The following is a 20,347-nucleotide window of genomic DNA, read 5'->3' as shown; positions in this document are numbered from 1 at the left end:
CACAACTGGCAATGAACCTTCTTTACTGCTATTTGAAGGGTGAGTTCAATACTCTGGAGACTATTTCATGGGGGAGAGGGATTTTTTGCTTGTTTAATTAACAATTTAGAGCCACTCTAATCCCAAAATGGCATCTGGCAAAAAATGTAAAAATCTTTTTTAAAAAACCTTTCCTGTCAAGGCCCAATTCCAACATCACTTCCTCTGCAAAGGTTTCCTCAGTCCCCACTCCTGGGCAACACAGCTCTTTGGCTATATCACGAGCACTTACTCCAATGGGGTTTTTTCCCCTCTGTTCTGATATTACGTAAGACAACTCAGGTTCCTAAAAACTACAAATATGTACAAATGAAAACCCCTCCCCCTTGCCAATCCACTCCCTAAAAGCAGCCCCTGTCAATAATGTATAACCTCCCAGATCCTTCTGGATAGAGATGCAAACACGTTTCATCAACATTTCATCAACTCTCAGGCACCAGTGATTGTAAAATACAGCATGATTTTATTTCTAAGAAATATTGTTGTGAAACACCATGCCAGAACACCACCTCATCACTTAGAAATCATATTTTAGACATTGAAACTTTATCACATGTCAATCTTGTGCATACATAAAAAGGAAACTATAAGCAAACTAAACCGGGGAAGATACACCTAAAGCAGCTTCTCAGAGAGATCAGTATCCATGCCTTTACACACACTACCACCTTCTGTGCCAACGAGAGCACTGGCGACACCAAGAGCCGTCTTAGGAATGCTCAGCAACTGGCTCTGGGATTTTCTTCCTCTCCGCTGCATTTGTTTTGTAGGCGGTGATGTGTATGCAACCACATCATGCGTCATGACCACCACCTGACCAGCCATGATCGCAGGACACATCTCAGTTTTGAAAATGTTCAAATAAGGAAAAAAACTGCATCTTGAAGCTCATGAACTATGAAATACACAGCTTCCCCAATGGACTATGATGATCTCTTCACATGCCTGTTTCCCTTGCGAAACTGGAAACCCTGCAGAGGTGTTTTGCTGATGGCCATACACTGACTACATCTGGCCAGTCACCAAATCCCTGGCACACAGTAGTACCAGAGAATGTTTAAATGTCCAGGCGCAAGTAAGCAGCTTTAAGCAAACTGGGAGCATCAGGAATTTAAAGTGTCCGAGGTTGAAGGGAGAAAGAAGAAAGGCAAGAATGAAAAGTCAGGCATGGTTTATCAGCAAAACCATGCTCATTTCTAGGATGCCGCCAGGATCACCCTCTCTATCCCCTCACTCTGCAATATCGAGGTGCACTATTTGAGACCCTCTATGAGCATCCCCACTACTCAAAAAATAAAACTACCTCTGCAAGCAGCCAGGCAAGAATTAGTCCCTAAGCCCTTCATCAGTGAGCCTGGTGTTCACCTCTGTCCTCACATCTGGAAACAACCTCCCAAGGGGTAACAGATGTGTGCTGAGCACGGAGAAGGTGGTTCTGCTCCTTGTATTGCTTCTCCTGCACAGAAGAGTACAACCTATTTTTGCACAGTCATACCTTTAAAACCAACCAAAAACATCTTAGTGAATTCCATAAAGACTCAGTATATGTTCCCAGGTACATCACAAAAATAGGAAAAACCCCACTTAGAGTTAGGAGGGATGGCCAAATGTAGCCTGATTCCATCTGAAGATAAAAGTTAAAATGTCTAGAGCAATAGTCCCCAGTCAGAGGTGGACACCACGATGGGGTCTCTTAGAAACACAGAAACAATGCACCTGTCTCAGTCCTCCTAGGTCCCCAGGACTGATACCCAGGCTGCGGAAAGCTCCACGGAGGCTGAGAGGTACATGGTTAGGTGGGAACCACTGGTGAGGGAGAGGCTCCTTGGGACAGGACTGGAAAAAGGCTGCTCTGGGTTTGAGTCAGATCCATCCTAAACTAGCCATGTAAAAGGATCTGTGTACTGAGAATTACAAATCCAAAAGTCAAAAGGTGGGAGAAGGTGAGGGTTGTGGAAAGGAGAATGACAGTGCTAGGGGGAGGGTGGGTGGGAAAAGGGACAGAGTCTAACCCTGGCTTCCCCAGTGCTGGCACACATCAGGGACACAAATGTTTGCTGAATGAGATTCACACGGCTGATAAGCACACATTGTGCACATCATCAAATTTCCACTAAGCTACCTACTGTGTGCAGAATCCCTGAGTTGGTTCTAGCAACTCAAGGCAGGTGTCCCCCTACTGATTAACCAGCGGCAGAGTTTTCAGTTTTGCTTCAGCTTCACTGGACATCTGAGTAGACGTTCTAGAAGCACTTCCCTCCTTAAAAATTCCTAGTCATAAAGGAAGCTGCTTTTTGCCTCCAGATCACACATAACACTTCCTCTGATTTCCGGTTACATAGATGTTAATCGTTTTTGCACTTGATGATCAAGGTAAAACTCAAAGGTGGAAGGAAATTAGGGAGGCATTTTTTAATGCACAACAAAACTAGAAACATTTTATTAAAATAAGAACCATATTGGTCTTATCTTTCCCAGTATTTAAAACAAAATTTTGAATTATGGGAATATCTTGGTTCTGCCAGTATTAAAATGCTATGAAATAGCCTGTTTTCTGTTTTTCTGTCAATGAAAATACCTGATGATGTCTTCTAAGTATCCCAGATTCACGCTGGGGCTGCTGGTTCCCCCAGCTGATGTGGCTCTTTCTAACTCTAACCAGCATTGTCTCCCAAAAGCATTTAAATGAAAAGGCCGCGAAGGAGAAAGGGTTGAAAGAGATTCCACCAAAGGAAGCCTCGGCTTACAGTGGTTTCAAAGGTTTCAGAATCAGTTAGCCCCGAAGACACCCCCAGCCACGGTGATGGGCGACCTGAAAATGAAGCATATCAAAATGCTATTGATAAGCTAAATGACCAGACAGCTTATCTGAGGCTCACATCCGCCATATGGTGCCCCAACTTCTGCCGCCTGTTGCTGCCACAACAATAGGCACGCCTACCCAGAAAGCACCATCGGACAGAAACCCGGCAGCAGCGGCATGCGGGGAGGCCACCGTGTTTACATTTTATTTTGTGCTATTAGCTGTGTACCTCGCCCTATCCCAGGAGTGACTTGAAGCACATACACATATTCAGGGTCAAGAATCCGTGTTATCTGCAGGACACATGCATGCACGCTGCACGTGTGCGGGTATACATCAGGTGAGTAGAGAGAAAAGCAGATGTCAACTTCAGAAATGAAGCTGCCCGGTGGGGGAGGGCAAGCCAGGCAGACTCCCAGCTAGAGCTGCAAGCAGACAATGCGCTTTTCTCAAAACACTCTGGCGGGCGGGCGGGCGGGCCTCGGGGAGTGGCTATTTAAAACACTTGGCTCCTTTTATTTCACCACCGTGGAAGTGAATTCGGCTCTTAAGTGCCAGAGCAAATGAAGTCATTTGGTTTCCGCGGGCTCCCTTTGCATTTTAGCAGAAGTTAGACTGGACCAAAGTCGGAAGGTCCAGCTGAAGTTGTTCTTTCTTCCAATTAAAATTGATTCCACAGAGGCTTTGGCGCCTGGGTGTCATTAACTTTTATTTTTTTTGAAAAGACACTAAGGTCATAGAAAATGTAAAGAACATCGGACACTGGAACGAATGCTGTCAAAGATGACTCCCTTCACAAAATGCCATCGAGTATGACCAGATAAGGATATCAGCTTCAAAAGGCTTGGCTGCTAAAAAAGATTGACAGTGATTTTTGTCAAGTGAATTCATAAGATTTCTGCATTTCTTTCTACCTTCTACTCTCTCAAAAGACGTTCCTATCTTTGCAGAGCGTGTCACTGATGGTAATAAAATATCTATTCAGTTAGTTTACTATCAGGGAAAAGACTGGTTTTCAAAGAGAACTCAGCAACACATAGCATCTGGTTATGCAAAAATGCACAAGATGCGGGTTTGGATACAGTGCAAAACAAAAAAAGAAAGCCTCTTTCCTAATACGCAGATCTGGTTAACTATTACAAAAGCCCACTCGTGTCATCCCCCCCAGTTACCCACACCTAAGCAGACAACATTCTTGGATGAACTTTTCAAATTTTCTTAAACATTCTCAGTTTTAAAAAAAAAATCTCCTTTCAAGTTAAAATTGAGATTGCACTTGAACTCCATCCAAGAGCGGAGCTGAACTGAATTATGATAATTAGAAAGCTGTGCCTATAAAAAAGCAGCACAGTTCATGCATTTTTTTAAAAAGTTCATGCCAGAGAATATAAGTTCAATATGTTCTCACATAATTAACATTTCCCACCATTAGCAGCAGTTTTTCAGTTTATATATCAGTAAAAACAACAGCACTCGCCATTGTAGTATCTTCCCCAACAACAGTGTTTCAGTCACTTTACACATACATCTAAGCCTGTCAGATGCCTCAAAGCAATGAGAATTTCCCAGTGGAGATGATGGTGGTGCTTAACTTGGTCATCGATAAACTGGCTTCTTTTAAACCCCTTTTCCAGTGCTGAATCCTGCTCCTCAAACTAAAACTGCTAATGCAACCCTAGGGCAGAGCCTTAAAAACTAATGTGAAAAAGGATTACATCAGAATAGTCAATTGGCGTGGGGGGGGGGGGCAGCCGGCAATAGAGCCAAGACAGAGCCTTCTTCCCTTGGCCTGCCACAAAAGTAGAAAAGACAGCCTCTTAGGAACTTCCCCCACAACCCCCCCAACCCTTACCCAATCAGAAGAGAGACCAGTGGTTCCACAGTTAGCCAGGCGGGACTCCCAGACTACGGAAACTATTTTCTCAGAATCCTCCCAACCATGCAAAAAACCAGTGGACAAAAGGAGAACGTAAGAGCTGAGAGCAACTCACCCAGTAAGAAACACCGTCCTGAAAACCCACTCTTCAGGGCATCCCATTTGCTGTGACTAAAATTAAAATACATATTTCAAAATTCTCTTATGCTGCACCACTACAAAGCCCAAATGTATCCAAAGACGTGGTTGGATTTCACCCATGAGTTCAAACAAGGGAGTGCCAAGGAAGCTTATGATGACAATCTTACAGACTGAGGACTCTCAACAGTTCACAGCTTTGAAACAAAACAACATAAAAACCCACACAAAAACACTCCAGACATTTAGATCCAAACATTCTAGCATTCCGCAAACTATCCCAAAAGAGAGAAGGCCTCAAACTTCCCTGATTTCAGATGTATTCAGTAATTGCCATACAAGAGGGTCTAAATTGGTATTTGTCAAAAAGCCCAACCCTGAAGCATTAAGCGCTAAGAATGGACCTGAATTACTTTCAATCTAGGTGACATTCTATAACCTTAGTGAACAATAAAATAAAATATACCCCTGATATTGTTCAAATATAATTTGGGATCTAATTTAAATACCGCAGGGTAATCTGTGGCTTCTACAGATTAAATAAGAAAAGGCACGAGGCAGCTTACAGCTGAGATTACTCCAACCATCCGTCAGTCCCCAACAGCCCAGGAGCACAGCCTAGGTCTGTCAACGGGCAGTAAGCTTACAATATAGTTTTCTGGCTGAGTTCAGAAGTAGGAATTAGCACTCTGCAGTTCCAGTCACTGAACTCTAAAGAGGAAGCTGTAATGCCCGCATTTATCTACAGAAAGGTGGGCTCTGGTTTCCCTGTGGTTCTACAGAGAAAGCTGGACATCTAGCCAGTACTTATCTTTGGAAAAAACAGATCCAAAAAGTTTTATCACTAAACAGATCGAATCTCTAAGCACTGCTTTCACTCCGCAATGTTTTCCTCTCCTTTCGCAATCTCCTTATTGGGAACAAGATAAAGTGCCTAAAATACAAGCTTAAAAGTGTTATCTACCTAACTGTAAGTGAACGCGATCATTTTACATACATGGGGTCATACACGCAGTTATTTGCACCAACGTTTTAAGTGATAAGACACCACAATTTTCATTTGCAGGCAGTATAATTGTGCTCACAATTAACAAATAACACATGAGATTAGAAAGAGTAATGTCACTGATGTGCAAAACTCTTGTCCAACCGCCATGTATGACAGATCAATCCATTTCTGAAGCAATAAACCATAAAATATTATTAATGGCACAGCTCATACCTTCAAAGGCTGGTCTAACATGTGGACTCTACACTCTCTGTTCCTGTTACACATTTTTCTACTGAAAATGTGACAATAAATATGATCTAGACCCCCATGACAGACTACAAGTATATCCCTCCAAGTTTTCCCATTAATAAATGTCCTCTTATACTTGCTGTCCTGTATTGTCAGAGCCAACAAAATTCAAAATTGTTTATAAATGACTGAATTTCAAGCAGCAAAAAATCCATTGTTTTCCTAATGACTTGCTTGTCCTTTTTCTTTAAAAAAAAAAAAATGGAGGGTACCAGTGCCCAAAGTGAGTATGTGAATATGTAATTCTTGCTATATAAAGCAAAAGAAGGGGTGAGAGGCAGAGGGGAAGGGAGAAGAAAGCTGACTTTCCCCAGGCTTCCCCCCACACCCTGCCCTTAGGTGTAATTAGTTTGCTGCTGGGGCCTAGGCACACACTGTACTACCTCTCCGTGAAAAATTCAGTTCAGTCTGGCTCAAACTAAGTTAGCATGCCCTTCTTCTTTAAATCAAATTTCATTAAGTATATGCCATGGTGAGTGCTGGTTTATGTTTTGGGGAAAGAAGGGGGGGGAAAAAAGCTGTCAGGCATGTTCCCTGGATGGAGTTATATTTGTCAACTTTATAAAAGATCACACCGAGTTAGAATCTACACAAAAATTATTTAATTTTTCACTCTTACTGTCAAGGCAAAGTATCATATTGATTTTGTTTCAAACTTGGAAAGAGAAAAAAAAAAGGAAAGAAACAAAAAAGTACTCTGATATTCTCCTAAAAGTGCAAATCAAATAATATCTTTCTTTAAATTAAAAATAAAATGGTCTATATTGGCACTTTCATATCATCGGCAAGAACCAGTAATGGATACAGCTTATCAGTTCATTTTTTTACACCAATAACAAATAAAAGAACTGTAAATGCTGTTTAAAACCTGAAACCTGAGAGTCCAACACAGAGTTGCACAAAGAAATACTAAACAAAAATATCTGTGACCATTTATGGAAATAGTGAGATTAGAAAAATAAGCCTTTCTTCCCCAAAATAATCAACAATTCAAAACCTCACTGTTGACAAAGGTTCAACTAATCCATCTGTCTTTCCTGAGTCACTTTGTAATTAGTTCTACTATTTCCTTCTAAAGAGGGAAGATTCTTACCAAAGTTGGATCTAAGTCTAGCCCTTACAAGCATTTAGATGTGCTTAGGCCCAAAGATCCTGCTACTTACAGAAGGGCACAAACCCAAGAGTGAAAGGACGAAGCACTGCGCACAGCTGAGGTCTGTTCCCCAACCACGACCTCACAGTACCCAGGCAGAGAAGCCCCGGTACATAAGACATCAGCCAACATTCACTGCAAGCCGCAGAGAATAAAGCCCACTCCCTGCTCTGACAATGCAGCCAGATCACGGTTTCCCAAACAGATCGTCTATTCAGGTAACCACCTGCAGGCACCCAGCTCACAAGCGATCAGACCACCTGAACTTCCAGAAACAATCAAGGCGAAGGGCGGGGAGAAGGAAACCTGTGGTTGTCATGAACTGATAGTGTTCTGCTCCTTCGCAAAATCTGCAGCATTTTTAATACTTTTTTTAAACTATTTTGAAATATGATAGGTTTGCAGACCTTTCTGTCGCAGGACCTGGACTTCCTCTAAGACACTGTCTTTAAAACACGGCCTTTTTACATTACCCACTCCTGGAACATCATCTGTCTCTAAGTTTCCAGGGCTTACTGAGGTCAATTTTCATTTCTGCAAATCACAGGCAGCCACTTGCTTCTGAGAAGTTAACAAGCCTCCTGAGAAATGCTGGTGGCTGGTATTTCATTGTTTCATAAATATTTTTATACAGTGACACCACTCAACTTTAAATAAATCTTTAAAAAGAATTTAAAAGCAAAGGAAATTATTATCTGCATTTTATTTATTTTCTTGGTAGGAAAATAAGGGAGGTGTGAGGCCTCCATTGTGTTCAACTCATTTAAAATGTTGCTTCAGTTTTAAAAATTAGAAACACACTAAAAGAAAAAAAAAGGAAACTCATAGAAGTTGAACTTTCTTTAAAGTGGGCCTCTGGACTTTTGAACAAAACAAATGTTGCTGCTACGAACAAAGACTAGAAATGCACCCTGATTTTCTCCCCTCCTGGGGATCATTTCTCTTCCGATAAACAAACAAATCCGCCAGTATTTCCTACCGAAGGGAAGTTTTCCAGGGAGAGTCTCCTCCAGGGTTTGGTGGTAACTGCGACTCAGTCTTTTTTGGACACAATGTTTCTGCTGACTCCTGAAAATTTTCCACTTGAATGTGCAATGAAGCGGCGGCGACGGCGGCGGCAGCGGCAGCAACAGTCCTGGAGAAGCGGCAAAGACGACCGTGCCTCCTTTCATCTTTGAGAAGAAGGAGCGACACCCCCGCCAGCAGCACAAGTCGGCGCAGACCCCGGGCTGGCCTCGGGGGGCCCCGACGCCTGGGGCGGCCGGGCAGGCGCGGTGGGGGGGTCCGGCCGGCTTCGGGCTCCCAGGCGGCGCCGGCGGCTCTCCCAGCCAGCGCTCGCTCCGAACTTCTGACTTCTCCGAGAAAAACGTGGAAACTGCCCGAGGGTGTGTGCGTGTGCGCGCGGGCAGGCGGACGGACGCGAGAGGGGGGCGCGGGGGGCGCGGCGCGGCCCGCCCGGCGCCTCTAGGGCCGCCGGCCGGGCCGCCTGTTGCCGCGCGGGCTCCGCAGCGCGCGGCCCAACTTGGCGTCCCGGCAACTCGCGCGGCGGCGCCTGGCCGCTCACCTTGAAGGGGCGCAGGGAGGCGGGCGCGGGGGCCCGGCCCCGGCCCTCCGCGTGCCCGCTCGCCCGCCCGCCCGCCCGCCGCACACAAAGCAGAGCCTGGAGAGAGCAGTCGGAGCCGGACGCCACCGGCCCCCCGCACGCCCCCCGCACCCAGCATCAGCCCCGCGCGCCAACTTACCTCGTCGAAGGGAGCCGCCGCAGCGCCCGGCGAGTCCGAGACAAACTTCGGCGCCGCTTCCCCCGCCCTCAGCTCGGAGCCCGGCTCCCTCCCCGGCTCCCGGTCCCCGGGCTGGCTACCCCACCCCTGCCTAGCACCGCTTCTGCCCCGGGGCCGGCTGGGCGTACTGGGCTGCTGCCCGCGGCTCCGGGCAAAGGTGGACGGGGTGGGGGGGCTTCACTGCATGGCCTGTCCCTGGACGCGGCCGCCCCGGGCCCGGGCCCCGCCTCGCAGACTGGCCCGCAGGGTGGAAGCGAGTCTGCAAAGTGCTTGGTGGGCGCCCGCGGCGGGCGGCGGGGCCGCGGCGGCGGCTGCAGAGGCTCGGCTCGGCTCGGGCGGCGCGGCACGGCGCGAGCGATGCTAAGAATGTTCGGAATGAGGACAGGAATGAAATGAACGCCAGGACCGAACTCGCTCCGGAGGGGTGGGGCCTCGGTGACGTCATGCAGCCTGCCGCCCGGGGCCGGAGGCGGGGCCTGCCGCCGCCGGTGACGTCATGGGGATTCGGGGCGGGCCGGGTCCGGCCGCCTAGCCGTTGGGGCGCGGGCTCCCCCCGGAGGGGCCGCGGGGCGGAGTCTCGCGCCCACGGGGGAGCGAGGCGCGCGCGGGAGCCGCCCTGCCCCCTCCCGGCGCGGGCTCCGGGCTTTGTCCCGAGCTGGGCGGGGCGGACTGGAGGGGAGGGCGCCTCGGAGGTGCATGCGCCGCACAGAGAACTCTGGAAGCCTGGGTTCCCTCCTTAGGGCCGGCGCCGAGGCTAGAGCTGAGCGCGCCGCGCCTGCCCTGCCTCAGTTTCCCTCCGGGACGCGGGAGCTCGGGTGGCTGCTTAGAGCGCCCATGGACTCGCGAAAGTTGTAAGTGTGGGGAAGAGAAGTTTCTCCTCTGGAAATTCGTGGTGGTGTTCTCAAGCGCGGTGGACGCCTTCCCGGGGCCGAATTCCCAGCCTGCCATGTCTTCCCCTCTTTTTCACTTTATAGAAAGTTCAGGGCTCTCATTCAAGTCGAAGTCGGCCCTCCTGTTGGAAAGGGAAACCTTTAACATAGCAGAGAAAGAATAATTGCAGAGTTCGTAATAATCCTGCCCTGCTAGCACGGTCTCCAAGTCGCTCAAGAAAGTAAGTTCACTCATCCTTGCGGGTTGTCCTTTTCGAAAGTAATGGGTCAGGTAAAAACTCCCTAAATTTTTAATTGCTACACCCAGCAACTTCACGTCAGTCCTTTTTTTTTTTTTTTTCTTTTAATGGTGAGTAAACTTAACTCCCACAATAAAATAATAAGTTTAACCTTACCTTTGGAGATATTGACGCCAAAGTGACATAGTAGACCCAGTGGGTAAATCAGAAAACAGCTGGATAAAGCAGACCCAATGGCAGTACTGTCTATAAAGTTTTGGGTAATTTTACTCGGCAGTTTCACTTAGATCAAAGTAGCAGAGCAATTCCTGTACTTTTGACCTCTTTCTTTGGAGCACTTTGCTCTCCTTTCCAGTTGAAGCCCCGAAAAAAACTATGGCACCTGTTTTGTGTGCCCCAGAAATCCCTGAAGTATGGGTAACTGAGTGAAGTGTAATATGACTCGAGACAGCACATTTTCTACAAAGCGAAACTTTTACTAATGCATTTTAATTGAAATTTTTTGTTGGGAGAATTAAATATTCATATGCAGTTGAAAAAAAAATACCAGTACAGAGAAATCCTTTGTCCACTGTGCGCATGTCTCACTAATGGTAATGTCTTAACTATAACGTCACAATCGGATTATTGACATTGATACAATCCACCACATCTTGTTCACATTTCCCCAGTCTTCCTTGTACTCATTTGTGTGTGCTGTGTTTTTACAGCTCTATACAGTTTTCTCGCTGATGTAGATATCCACTGTCATGGTCAGGTATTGATGCATTTTATCTCTAGTTTGTGTACAATAATAAGGCAGTACAGTGAGGCTCAGACTAATGACTAGCCACCTTAACACTGGTTTTTGGAAATTTGTTAGGAAAACACAAAATTAAATTTGGTATCAAAACTATCCTGGGTATATCTCTCTCCAAATACCATCTTCTAAGTGCATCAGATAAAGACTGGTGGCAGTGCCAGACGGTAGGGTTTCTAAATCACTACCTGTTAGCCCAGTACACCTTTCAGGCACTAGCTCCCAGCTCACAGCCACCTGGCCATACCAAGTCTCTCAATCCTTACTGAATTAAGGAAAAATTCCTTGGCTTGGATTTCAAAGTTCTTCATGACATACTGTGGCTTCTGAACAGTATTTTCTCCCATCTACATGCATATTTTTGAGACTCATCTTAAAAACGTTTTCTTCCAGGAAGACTGCTCACAAAGATATTTTCTCCCCAGGACTTTGTTTTCCATAGTGGCTGTACCAATTTACAATCTCACCAACAGTCTTCCTCCCTAGGACCCTCAAAATTGCTTGCTCCAGACATACTACTTACATTCTGTTAGTTACCAGCATACTAGGATGCCCATATCTGAGCCTCTAGAAAGTAGACTGGGTCTCATTCAGCTACGTGTACACTGCCCAGGACCGACACATAAGTGAGAGTAACTTTCATGGTCTCTCTACCCTAACTTCCAAACATTCTCACTCTTCTCAGCCACCCATTGGTCCGTACAGAGATGCTAAGAGTTTAAGGCCTGGGAGCTATTCATCTACATCATCTGAGGGCAGGAACACTAGCTGCCACCTGCTAGAATGACAACAACTACTACCATGTACTACACTACTACTGAGCACTGCATTTTGCGTTTACTATCTCACTTCATCCTTGGCACCTGTACAAGGTAGTGTTTATTAGCTCAGTTTATACAGGTGAGGAACTGAGGTATAGGGAGGTTATATGACTTGCCTGGGGTCCCACAGTCGGGGAAGAATAGAGCTAGGGCCTGAATTCCTTCTGACTCCAGCCCAGGTTCATAACCCCTCTACTGCCCACAAAACTATCTCAAAGCAATAGAATGCCAGACACTGTTCTAATTACTTCCTGTATATTACCTCATTTAATCCTCACAGTCACCCTATGAGTTAGGTACTTTTATTTATTCTAATTTTATAAATGAGCAAATTGAGAAAAAGGGAGGTAAAATAATTAGGTCAGGATCATACAGCTAAAAAGTGAAGTGGAGATTCAAACCCGGGCAGTCTGGCTTTAGATTTCATGCTCCTAACCTTTACTCAACAGCCAAAAGCCCAAACACAGTAGTAACCTGAGAACAAAAGATCAACTATCTGCAGGGCGTGACCTACCCTGAAGTGTAACAATTATATGTATCACCTATGATAAAAGAGTTTGTTACCTTCAAGTTTTACCAAGAAAGATCCTAACTTGTAACATGTAAGAGAAACAGTGATCCACTTAATGGTAACAAGTCATGCTGAGATAGAAACTCTGAGTCTAACAGAAACTAGAAAGGAGAAACAGTGGGTTAGAATTACCCTAAGGAAGTACCTGGCTCGGGAAGATACCGCTTGGGAAGACAAGTCAAGATGTATGATTAACAGTAATGATACATTTTGTCTCATTTCTAATGAAATTGGCCATCTTTTCTTATAGGAGGATAAATTGATACAGCCACATTGGAAAAGTTTGCTATTAGCTAGTGGAGCTGAAGCTATGCATACTCTGTGAGCTACAAGTTCCTCTTAGGAATATAGCCAAGAGAAACTCAGGTACATGTGCACCAGGACATATGTACAAGAATGCCCACTGGGGCATTTTTGTAATAACCCCTAATGTCCACTAATAGTAGAAAGGATAAATGAATTGTGATGTAATCACGCAATGAAAACTATTCAGGGCTGAAAATGAATTGAGTACAACTATATGCAACAACATGAATGAATGCAAAAACTATAATATTGAATGAAAGAAGCATGAAATAAAAGAATCCCTATAGTATAATTGTGTTTATATAAAGTTCAAAAACAAGCAAAATGTAACGGCATTATTTAGGAATATATAATCATGTGGCAAAATAGAGAGAAGGGCTGGAAGAACATGAAGCAATTACCAATAAATCTGGGGTAGTGGTTGTCACTAATGGTAGGTGTTGTGACAAAGAGGGAAAATGTGGGAGAGCGAGTTTCTGGAGTGCTGGCAGTGTTATATTTTTGCCTGGTTACATGGATGTTTATTATAATGATTCATTAAGTTATGTGTTTTAAGCATTCTTTTCTACATGTCTGTTGTATATTCATAATTTTTCAAGTTTTACTGAGGAAATAATTGATATACATCATTGTTTAAGTCTAAGGTATACAGCATGATGGTTTGATTTACATATATTGTGAAATGATTACCACAATAGGTTCAGGTAACATCCATCTTCTCACATAGATACAGTAAAAAGAAAAGAAAGGAAAAAGGAAAGGAAAAAATTTTCTCCTCGTGATAAGAAAATCATATGACTTACTCTGTCAACAACTTTCCTATAGATCATACAGTATTAGCTATAGTCATCATATTTTACATTATATCCCTTGTACTTATTTATCTTACAGCTGGAAGTTTGTACCTTTGACCACCTTCCTTCAATTTCCTCCACCCTGGTAACCACAAGTCACAAGTCTGATCCTTTTTTCTATGTCTTTTGTTTTTGTTTTTGTTTATTTTTTTGCTATTGAGTTTGTTTGCATGTTTGTTTAAGATTCCACATATAAGTGAGATCACACAGTATTTAGCTTTCTCTGTTTGACTTATTTCACTTAGCATAATTCCTTCAACTTTCATTCATGCTGCCACAATGGAAGAATTTCCACTTTTTCTTAATGGCTGAATAATATTCCACTGTGTTCGTATATGTATGTGTGTGTATCACAACTTCTTTATCTGTTCGTCCATCAATGGACTCTTAGGTTGTTTCCATGCTTTGACTATTGTAAATAATGCTGTTATGAACATGGGAGTACAGGTGTCTTTTTAAGTTAGTGTTTTCATTTCCTTGGGATATATTTCCAGAAGTGGAATTGCTGGATCATATGGTAATTCTATATTTAATTTTTTGAGGATCCTCCCTACCGTTTTCCATAGTGGCTGTTCCAATTTACAGCCCCACACCAGTGCACAAGGGTTCACTTTTCTCTGCATTCTCAGCAGCATTTGTTATCTCTTGTCTTTCTGATAGTGGCCATTCTAACAGGCATGAGATAGTATCTCATTGTGGTTTTAAATTTGCTTTTCCTTAATGACTCGTGACATTGAGGATCTTTTCATGTATCTGTTGGACTTTTATATATCTTCTTTGGAGAAATACCTGTTCAGGTCCTGGGCCCATTTTTTAAACTGGGTTATTTGGTTTTTTGCTATTTAGTTGTATGAGTTTATTATATATTTTAGATATTAACTCCCTAATCAGACATATGATTTGCAAATATATTTTCCCATTCTGTATGTTATCTTTTCACTTTGATGAAGGTTTCATTTGCTGTGTAGAAGCTTTTCAGTTTGATGTAGTCCCACTTGTTCATTTTTTATTTTGTTGCTTCTGCTTTAGGTATCATATCCAAAAAAATCATGTGAAGGAGATTTATTCCTGTTTTCTTCTAGGAGTTTCATGGTTTCAGGTCTTACATTTAAGTCTTTATTCTATTTTGAGTTAATTTTTCTGGATGGTGTAAGTTATAGGTCCAGTTTTATTCCTTTACGTGTGAATATCCAATTATCCTAGCACCATGATTGAAAAGACTGTGTTTTCCCCACTGAGTATTCATGGCTCCCTTGTCAATATTAGATGGCCATATATGCTTAGGTTTATTTCTTGTCTCTCAGTTCCATTCCACTGGTCTGTGTGTCTGTTTTGATGCCAGTGCCATATTGTTTTTAAGCCTGTAGCTGTAATAGTATAGCTTGAAATCAGGAAGTGTAATGCTGCCTGCTTTATTCTTCTTTCTCAGGATTTCTTTGGCTATTTGGGGTCTTTTGTGGTTTCATATAAATTCTAGGAATGTTTCCTCTACTTCTGTAAAAAAAAAAAGAACATTGGAATATTTATAGGGATTGCATTGAGTCTATAGATGGTTTTTGGTATTATTATTAACATTTTAACAAAATTAATTCTTCCAGCCTGTGTACATGGGATATATTTCCATTTATTTGTGTCTTTTTTGCTTTCTTTGATCAATGTGTTATAGTTCTCAGAGTAAAGATTTTTCACTTCGTTAGTTAAATTTATTCCTAAATATTTTATTGTTTTGGATCCTATTGTAAATGGGATCACTTTCTTTTTTTTTCTCAGAAAATTGATTCTTAATGTATAGAAACATTACTAATTATTGTATGTTAATTTTGTATCCTGCAGCTTTACTGCATTTATTGATTAGGTCTAATAGGTTTATGGTTGAGTCTTTAAGATTTCCTGTATGTAAAATCATGTCATTTACAAATAGAGACAATTTTATTTCTTCCTTTCCAATTTCAACACCGTTTATTTGTTTTTCTTGCCTGATTGCTCTAGCTAGGACTTCTACCACTATGCTGAATAAGAGTAGTGAGAGTGGGTACCTTGTCTTATTCCCAATCTTAGAGGAAAACCTTTCAGTCTTTTACCATTGAAAATGATGTTAGCTGTGGCCTTGTCATATGTGGCTTTTATTATGTTGAGATATGTTCTTTCTACACCTAATTTGTTAAGAGTGTTGATTATGAATGAATGTTGAAATTTGTCCAATGCTTTTCCAGCATCTGTTGAAATCATTATATGATTCTCTTTTTTTATTATGTTAATGTGATGTATCACATTGATTGATTTGTGAATGTTGAACCATCCTTGCATCCCATGGTTAAATCCCATTTGATCATGGTGTATGATCATTTTAATGTGCATGTGAATTTGTGAATTTGGTTTGTTAGTATTTTATCGAAAATTTCGTATCAATGTTCACCAAGGATATTGTCCTGTAGTTTCTTTTCTAACAGTGTCCTTTTCTGGTTTTGGTATCAGGATAGTATTGGCTAGTAAAAATGAGTTGAAGAGTGTTCCCTTCTCTGGTTTTTTGGAAGAGTTTCAGAAGAACTGGTGTCAATTCTTCCTTGAATGTTTGATAAAACTTACCACTGAAGCCATCTTATCCTGGATTTTTCATTGTTCAGAGATTTTTTTTTGTTACTGATTCAATCTCCTTCCTAGAAATCGGTCTATTCAGATTTTCTATTTCTTCCCGATTTGGTCTTGATAAGTTGTATATGTCTAAGAATTTTTATATACTTTTTTCTAGGTTGTCTAGTTTGTTGGTGTGTTGTTTTTCCTAGTAGCTTCTGATCCTTTGAATTTTGGTGATATCAGTTATACTGTCTTCCTTTTCATTTATAATTTTGTTACTTTGGGCCCTTTCTCTTTTATCTTTGGTTAGTCTAGCTAGGGGTTTGTCAATTCTGTTTATCTTTTCAAAGAAACAATTCTCACTTTGGTTAATCTTCTCTCCTTTTTTTCTGTTCTCTATTTCATTTATTTCTCCTCTAATCTTTAGTATTTTCTTTCTTCTGATATCTTTGGGCTCAATTTGTTCCTCTTTTTCTGTTTCCTTAAGGCATAGAGTTAGGTTGTTTATTTGCCATCTTTCTTACCTCTTCAAGTAAGTGTTTATTTCTGTCAGCTTTCCTCTTAGAACTGCCTTTTCTGCATCCCACAAGTTCTGGTATATTGATTTTTCCATTTTGTTTGTTTCAAGAAACTTTTATTTCTCCTTTAATTTCTTCTTTGGTCTACTGGTTGTTCAGGAAAGTGTTGTTTGATTTCTGTGTGTTTGTAAATTTTCCAGTTGTTCTCTTATTATTGATTTCTAGTTTCATACCTCATACCATTGTGGTCAGAGAAGATACTTGGTATGATTTCAGTCCTCCTGAATTTGCTGAAACTTGTTTTGTGGCCTAATATATGATCTATCCTAGAAAATGTTCCAAATGTACTTGAGAAGAATGTGTATTCTGCTGTTGGTGGATAGAATGTTCTGTGTATGTCTGTTAGGGCCATTTGGGTTATAATGTGCAAATCCGGTTTCCTTATTGATTCTCTATCTGGATGATCTATTTATTGTTAAGAGTTGGGTATTAAAGTCCTCAACTATTATATTACTATTTATTTCTCCTTTTAGCTCTGTTAGTTTTTGCTTTATATATTTAGTAGGCACATAATTACAATTGTTATATCTTCTTGATAATTGACCTCTTTATCATTATATAATGACCTTATTTGTTTCTTTTTACCATTTTTAGTTTTAAGTCTATTTTGTCTGATATAAACAGAGCTACCTCTGCCTTCTTTGGCTACTATTTGCTTGAGATGTCTTTTTTCATCCCTTTACTCTTAGCCTGTGTATGTCTTTAAGGCTAAAGTGAGTCTTTTATAGGCAGCATATTGTTGGATCTTATTTTTTTTAAACCCATTTATCCATTCTATGTTTTTTAGTTGAAGAATACAGTCCATTTACATTAAAAGTAACTAATGATAAGTACCTATTATTGCCATTTTGTTCATTGTTTTCTGGTTGTTTAGAAGATCTGTTGTTTCTTGTTTCTTATCTTGCTGTCTTTTGGAGGGGGGTTGGTGACTTTTGGTATCAGTATGCCTTGATTTCTTTATCATGTTCTTTTGTGTAATTACTACAAGATTTTCCCTTGTGGTTACCATGAGGCTTATATAAAAATCTTAAACTTAAATAACAGTCTATTTTAAACTGATAAGTTAGTTTAATAGTATTTATAAACTTTACACACTTTAGGTTATTGCGTTTATAATTTACATGTTTTTATCTTGTGTAATAACAGATTATGGTAGTTGTGGCTATTTTTACTACTTTAAAAAAAGTTTGTAAACTAGAGTTGTTAGTGAATTATGCACTACTATTGCCATGTTGCAGAATTTAACTACAACTATATATTTACCATTGTCAGTGAGTTTTACAGTACTTTTTTATGTTTTTATGATATTAATTAGCATTATTTTACTTCTATTCAAAGAACTCTAAAACATTTCTTGTAAAGTGGGTCTGATGGTAATGAACTTCCTCAGCTTTTATTTGTTCAGGAAAGTCTGTATTCCTCCTTTGTTTCTGAAGGACAGCTTTATTGGATGTAAAGTTATTGTTTGACAGTTATTTTTTTTAATATTTTGAATACGTCATCCCATTCTCCTGACCTGAAAAGCTTTTGTTGAGAAATCTATTGATAGTCTTCTGGGGGGTTCTCTTGCGTGTGACTTATCTCTTTTCTTTTCTTGCTCTTAAAATTCTTTATTTGGCTTTTGATAATTTAATTATAATGTGTCTCATTGTAGCCCTATTTGAAGTCAACCTATTTGGGATCCTTTGGGCCTCTTGGATGTGGATATCATTTCTCTACCCTGGTTCTGGCAGTGCTTTAAATATACTTTCTGTTCCTTTTTCTTTTTCTCTGGAATTCTTACAATGCAAATACTGTTTTTTTCATTGTGCCCCATAATTTCCGTAGACTTTCTTTGCACTTTTTCAATCTTTTTTTTCTTTTTGCTCTGGGTAATTTCCAATGTCTTATAATCCAGGTCACTGATTCTTTCTTCTGCATGGTCAAACCTATTTTTGAAACTCTATTGACTTCTTCTGCTCAGTTATTGTATTTTTCAACTTTAGGACTTCTGTTTGGTGGTTTTGGTTTTGTTTTTGTTATTTGATAGTTGCTTTTTTTTTTTTTTTTTTGGTCAAACTTCCTGTTTTGTTTATGCATTGTTTTCCTAATTTTGTTTAGTCATCTGTGTAGAATTTCTTATAGTTTACCAAACTTCCATAAAAGGATTATTCTGAATTCTTTGTCTGATGGTTTATAGATTTCCATTTCTTAAAGGTCAGTTACAGGAGCTTAGTAAAGTTTCCATTCATGGTGTCATATTTACTTGATTTTTCACGTTCCTTGATTCTTGGTGTTGGTATCTGCACATTTGAGTAATGGAGTTCCTCTTCCAGACTTTACAGGTTTACTTTGGCAGAAACAGTTCTTCACCAGTCAGCTTAGTTTGGATTTCTGGGTGTGTCTGCTAGTAATGTCCTAGTTGCTACTGGTGCATGTCAATGAATGAATGACTAGGCCTTTGGAGGAGTTTTTTCTTGAAATATTAAAAACCTGAAACAAGCCCATACAAGGATTGGGTTCTTAAAAATCATCTTTATTCCAAACTGTTATTTTAAATTTTAGACTGTTTCTTTCTTTCTTTTTTTGAATTCAAAAATGAAACATGTTAATTCTATTAAATTGAGAAAAATATAAAAAGAAAGTAAGCTTCACCCATTGTGCCATATCATAAAACTATAATTTTTTTAAAGTTTAAACTGTTTGTAAAAATACAACACATAGGTTAATGTAGCAAATAGTTGTATTTCCACCACTCAGAACTGAAAGTTGCTGACATTTTGTCCTATTTACTTCTAGACTATTCCTTACATTTTCATAGCTGAGATAGATTACAAATGGAAGCCCAAATATTTTATGTCTAAATATTTAAGATCTAAATCAAGACAACAGATCATTAAAGTATATTTTACCCTCCTACACTGACAAATTATTTTCATGACCAAAATTATAAAGCTATACTTTTTAAGACTAAAAAGTTAGTAAATAACTAACTTTTTAAAAAATGGTTTAATTTTGGTTATGACTGTGCATGTGTAGGGGTTTGCTGATGAGTTTATGACGCTTACATGACTACTAAACTAAAACATATGTCATTTATGAATAATGATATATTTTCCACAAAGTTTTCTTTCTTTCCTCCATTTCAGTAAATCAGTAATAATATCGTTACAATTACAATTACAAAGTACAATTACATGTACTTTGTCTTCTATTGCTCGTAGTGCCAAATTCAACAATTTTCTTCAGTCATTGAGATTCTGAGATAATTTTTTGTTGTTAATTTCAGTTCAGGCAACTACTTTCATCAAGGCAGTATCAACTGGAATTATCAGTAAAATTCTTAAAATCTTATATATTTGCAACTCCTGTTAATTTCCCTAATATATAATATGCTTCTACAAATTAACTAGAATATAAACCCAACAACCCAACAGAACAATAGGCAAAGGATCTGTTTTATAGCCAACTGTATTTCTTCTCGTTAAAGTTGTTCATACCCTTTGCCTAGATAACCACTCTGTTGTCCCAATAACACACAGCCAAATAGTTCTTGTTTTGCCTACTGATATGTAATTATCATTTCACAATATAAATTCTCACTATTTGTGAGTCTGTTTCTGAGTTCTTTATCATAGGACACTGA

The 20,347-nt window shown here is 40.6% G+C and overlaps 1 protein-coding gene and 1 long non-coding RNA gene across 7 annotated transcripts in view; one reads left to right on the top strand and one right to left on the bottom strand.

Moving 5' to 3' along the window:
- The window catches only part of TEAD1 (TEA domain transcription factor 1), a 244,161-nt gene extending 234,661 nt beyond the window's left edge, over positions 1-9,500 (bottom strand). For 2 of the 5 annotated variants that reach the window (XM_072969528.1, XM_072969530.1), the window contains exon 1: positions 9,052-9,498. The gene's annotated coding sequence lies outside the window, so the exon portion shown is untranslated. Of the gene's footprint in view, positions 1-8,288; positions 8,445-9,051 lie in introns of all 5 variants that reach the window. The other 3 variants (XM_072969527.1, XM_072969526.1, XM_072969529.1) reach the window with 3 other exon arrangements.
- A 338-nt stretch (positions 9,501-9,838) lies between these two features.
- Positions 9,839-20,347, top strand: part of LOC140698720 (uncharacterized) — a 148,851-nt gene continuing 138,342 nt past the window's right edge. For both annotated transcript variants that reach the window (XR_012076581.1, XR_012076580.1), the window contains exons 1-2: positions 9,839-9,941; positions 10,065-10,201. This is a non-coding gene — a long non-coding RNA (uncharacterized lncRNA). The remainder of the gene's footprint in view (positions 9,942-10,064; positions 10,202-20,347) is intronic.

The sequence above is a fragment of the Vicugna pacos genome, chromosome 10 (genome assembly GCF_048564905.1).
Source record: "Vicugna pacos chromosome 10, VicPac4, whole genome shotgun sequence".
NCBI lineage: Eukaryota > Metazoa > Chordata > Mammalia > Artiodactyla > Camelidae > Vicugna > Vicugna pacos.
Note: the sequence above shows the minus strand (reverse complement) of the source record. Positions and strands in the feature narration are given on the sequence as shown.